Genomic DNA, 5,409 nt, shown 5'->3' with positions numbered 1-5,409 from the left:
AATCCCACACTGCAATGATATTGCTGTTCCAATGTTTGAAGGCTTGCCCGCATTGGAATTGCCTGGCCCTGGAGAAGACCAAACCTCCGTTTTGTCCACTGATAGTAATAGAGGCACTGTTTCAGATGTCGGTTTTTCTTCTTCTTCACTGCCACAGCTTTTTGGACACGTAGTGGACATAACGATCGTTTCAATATTATGTTGTTGTTCTTGTTCTTTGACACGTTTTTAAAAAGTCGCTTTTCTCTTCGAATACTGGATCAATTGCTTTGAAATTTTCAGTGGTTGAAGATAAAAATTTTCTCCAGAAGGCTATTACTTTTTTTTTTTGCTATGAGCATAGCTCTCTTGTTTCTCAATGAGAACTTGATGATCTAACTAGAGATCTCAATATTTCCAAAGAATCTTTACAAACAACAAAGAAAAAATTAACTTAAGCCTAGAGCCCTCATAACCTTCTATTGAAAATGATTGGATTTCTCCCTGGGCTACAAGGTGGCTACACAAAATTTCTTTGCTCATTGAGTTTGTGGAACAGCGCGGCAAGAACAGGGCATTGGATAAAAAAAGCCTGTGCTCAGTGCAGGTGCGTGCCAAACTAGTGCTGCCCGGGGCGAGTTTCTGATAATGCTGCCCCTTATACCTGACTTCTAAAATATTTTTGGGTGATAAACAGATTATAGATGTCGTCATGCACGAGAATAAATCAAATAAAGTTCAAGTAAAAAAGAAACGTTTGATTTATTGAACTAAGCATCAAAAATGTTGCAATTGTAAAAACATAGGAAATTTTTTTCTGAGGTCAACCCTTGTAGAATAACCATCACCACAGAACACATAATGTTGGCTTTTAATTAAATAAGAACACATCTAGAAGAGCATGTGTAATAACGCAAACTCTACAGCTTGGTTCTGCTGCCCCCTATAATGTGCTGCCCGGGGCGGTTGCCCCCTTCACCCACCTCTAGGCACGCCACTGGCTCAGTGAGATGATTTCTGGCTCCTCCTTTGGTCGACCGTTCCAAAGTTGTGTTTTCTCCTCTTCACATAAAGCTTGACATCATGAAACAGTTTGTGAAGGCTCTTGAGAACGATGGCGACTGTTTCAAATATATTTGCAGGAAATTGACAGGTTAAAAGCTGGAATTTTTGATGGACCTCAGATCCAAAATTAATGAATGACGCAACTTTATGTAATTTTATAAATTCAACATAATTGAGTGCTTGGACGGCGTTTACAAATGGAGTAAAATTCTTTTTGGGAAAAACAAGGCGCCCATTTACAAAGAGCTTGTACTCACAAGTCTCCGTCAACTGATGGGTGCAAATATGAGCATCAATTTTCATTTTTTGCACAGTCATCATGCTCGTTTTCCTAAAATCCAAGTGATGTGATCGATGAGCAAGGGGAGCGCTTCCACCAAGATATCAGCGACATGGAAGTTCGCTATCAAGGTCGTTGGAATGCCACCATGCTTGCAGACTACTGTTGGTCTATCAAGCGCGATGATGCCTGGGCCTCCCATTCTAGAAAATCAGTAACACGTCAATTTATAGCTAGTGACATCTATAGTTTGCATATTTTACAAGTTCTAGCTTTAATTGTGAATATTTTTGTGAGATTCCATGAATATGTTCAATAAAATTACAGACAGTTTCTTTAATTTGCCTATCTTTATTGTAGTTATCGGCTTCCTACAGATAGGGATAGACCATAGCATAAAACTGGACCCGCTAGAGAAAAAGTTTTCAAGTAAAGTAAAAACAGCATTTCTGGAATCAGCGCCTCAAATTTTCTAAAAACGGTTAAAACATCTTAGGCACCATGAGAAATTTTATTTGTCGGTCAGCGTAATCTATGTTTTGCAGTTATTTTGAATAACAACGTGTTATTTATAAGTAAATAAATACCGGTTTTCATATTTTGTATATTTCAATTTGTTTATATGTATAATTTTGTTTTTGATGAAATGAAAATATACGACATCCCCCGAAAATACGTCATATAGAGTTATTTGTTGGAAGAAAGTTGAAATAAGACCCAGTCTTATTTTCGGGGAAACACGGTATATCAATAGACTACAATAGACTAGTCTAAAATTAGCTAGGAGCATCTGTAAGCGGCACGTGGTTATATATTTTTCTGGGGTCAAGGATCGGAGTAAACAATCACGGTACCGTCTTCATCAGCAATTTTGCATCATATTTCACATGGGATAATATTGTAGTCATAACATTTTATGTATTAGGTTAAATTTATAATTTTAGATAATATTGTTGTTGTACTATTTCAGATTTCTTTCATTTTTACTTCATATACGGTATCTTTCTTAATCTGTAAAATCGGAATTAAACCTAGTGTTATAACTAGACTTCTAACTGTGTACGTATAAGTTTGTTTTGATTTCCTCGAAAAAAAAACATATACAAAACAATGAATACACAAAAGTTTGGGAAAACATTAATAAAGTTTAAAATATGTAGAAATGCATGTGCCAGTTCATCCATCTTACACACACAAACGTAATAAAAAAAAAAATAACGAACGTGTATCTTATGTAACATAAAAACACTGCAGGTATGTATGGGAGGGTGGTTCACGCAATCGCTGGTCAATTACGGCTTCCTCCACCCTCAAGTTCTGGTCGATTACGGCTTCCTCCACCATCAAGTTCTGGTCGGTTACGGCTTCCTCTACCATCAAATCCATGCTTCCGAAAAAACAACAACAAATAACTGGCTAACAGTTAGTCGCTAACTAATCCCATACCCGACCTGGTGACCGGACGAGAGGCCGTGTTTTCCCGTATGGTTAAGCCTTCTTATCGGCTTTCTTCTCCCCCGGGATAAATATCTGAATCCTATCATATGGTGAGTTCCAATATAAAACTGTTTAAGCGGACATGATGTGGCTATGCTTATCGTTTGGAATTTGTTTACACCAGCCGCATTCAAAGCAAACCAGTGACTTGATTGAGGTAATCAACTGCGAAGTGATGTGTTGGGTGAAAACAGTGTCGGCAAAATTAATGAATAAATTCTAAATTTTTCTCGCCTAGTAATCTTTATTATGAATAAAATCCAACGTGAGTGCTGTGTTGTAGGTGCAACGTAGTTCTATTCATTTCATTGCAGATCCGTAGTAGGAAGATCAAACCGGCACCACATGTAAAGTTGAAACGTGAATTTTAATCCACTCAACGTTGTTGTAGTGGAGTCCTATTTGCACCCGCACCCGTCTTGAAGAATTATGCGCAATCTCCCAGCTTCTAGTAGCTGAACAACCAAAAAGGCAACGAGATCCTTGGAAACTGTATTCATCAATCTCCACATACAGACATATGAATAAAATGTTGCTACAGAACAGAAACTTGGAGACCAACGATAAAACTAATTTATAACGACACGGGTGCACTTAATACAACCAAATACTCCAATACTAAATAAGACCTAACTCAGCTAAATTGATATGTCAGATTTCACGAAACGCGCACCCCTATTGTAAACTATATTCAAGGCAAATCTCAATATTGAACAACATTTTCGCAATTCCACAGTGCCGTATAGAACAAAGAATGAGGAGATCGTTATCTCAAAACCCAGGGAAGAAGTTTCACTCCCTAAGTCTTCACTGTGGCGCAATAATAAGTCATTGTCAACAGGAAATTAAGATAATAAAGGTAGAACATAATTTGTCTGGGATTGGTTAGAATGGTGAATAGAGAAATATAAATGACCAAAAGTGTGAGGCGTGCGAGGTCAAATCTAACATCACATATGATACAATTAAAATTGTTCATTGACGGATTACAGTAATCATAGTGCAGATCGAGGTGGCAACTTTGACTCAAATGACTTTGATGCTTACTTCACAAACAGCGGTTTTTACCTTATATAATCAATAAATTTGCTAATGTGTACACTTCTCATCAACAATTACAGTACTGTTACTGGACACGTTTAGTGGACATAACGATCGTTTTGTTGTTATTGGACACGAAGTGGACATAAGGATCGTTTCAATATTATGCTGGTCTTGTTGTTGTTGTTCTTCGACACTTTTTGGACATCTAGTGGCAAATCTAAAAAACCGCTTTTCTCTTTTATTACTGGACCGCTTGCTTCGAAATTTTTACTGGTTAAAGATGAAATTTTTCTCCAGAAGGCTATTACTTTTATTTATTTCAAATATTTCTGTTAGCTCTGTGAGATTTGTTTTTGTTTGCTATGACGTCATTAAACGTTCTGCGGACATCGGACGCCATTTTGTGTCCTTCTGTACTGCTTCGCTTGGTGTGAATATATTTGTAGACTGTGATCTGACGGTACGGTAAACAGTACTGTACTGCGAACAGACGTGTCCATATATTTGGGCGTAGCTCTCTTGTGTTGTTCTTTGACACTTTTTGGACACCTAGTGGAAATATTAAAAAACCGTTTTTCTCTTCGATCACTGGACCAATTGCTTTGAAATTTTTAGTGGTTAAAGATGAAGTTTTTCTCCAGAAGGCTATTATATATTTATTTATTTCAAATATTTCTGTTAGGTCCATGAGATTTGTTTTTGTTTGCTATGACGTCACTGAACGTTCTGCGGACGCATATGCGGGCACTCCTCTTTTTGATCACGTGACATCGATCGTTGGCGTGACGGCGGATTCTGAAAGTCGTTACTCAAGAATCGCAAGTTTTTCGAGGTTACCGGTGAATGGCGGTAATGCTAAATGTACGGTAGACCGTACTATACTGCTTCGCTTGGTGTGAATATATTTGTAGACTGTGGTCTAGAGGTACGGTAAACCGTACTTCACTGCTTCGCTCGGTGTGAATATATTTGTAGACTGTGGTCTAAAGGTACGGTAAACCTAAACCGTACCGGTACTGTACTGCTTCGCTTGGTGTGAATATATTTATAGACTGTGGTCGAAATGCTTGGCTGTGGTATCTGCTGTTATAATACCGTGATAAATCGTATAAGTTGGTTTTGCAAAGAAGAAGCGTCTGGCATTACAGGTAGGAGGGGGAATAGGGGGGTGCGCATTTCCAATACGTCGATAATATCGTTGTCAACCAATTTGCGACCACGGTGTTTTTGTCTGTTCGATTGCTGTGATGTGGTGCTAACCAAACTGCGACCACCGTGTTTTTGTCTGTTTGATTGCGGTGATGTGGTGCTTTGTTTATAATTTGACGAGTTTTGTTCGAAAGAACCGTGTTCTTAAAATATATGACGGTCAGAAATGCAATTAGAAGCCCAGATAGAGAAGTTCTGGTACCGTAACACAGCGCGGTGACACTGAACTAACTCGTAGCTGTCAAAAGCTTGAAAATCCATACAAATACAAGAGATAAAAAGATGAAACTTGGCAGGTGGGTAGAGTTGTGTTTCTTTTACCCATCTTTGAAGGC

Source organism: Styela clava, chromosome 3 (assembly GCF_964204865.1).
Source record: "Styela clava chromosome 3, kaStyClav1.hap1.2, whole genome shotgun sequence".
Classification (NCBI taxonomy): domain Eukaryota; kingdom Metazoa; phylum Chordata; class Ascidiacea; order Stolidobranchia; family Styelidae; genus Styela; species Styela clava.
This window is presented reverse-complemented; position numbering follows the sequence as displayed.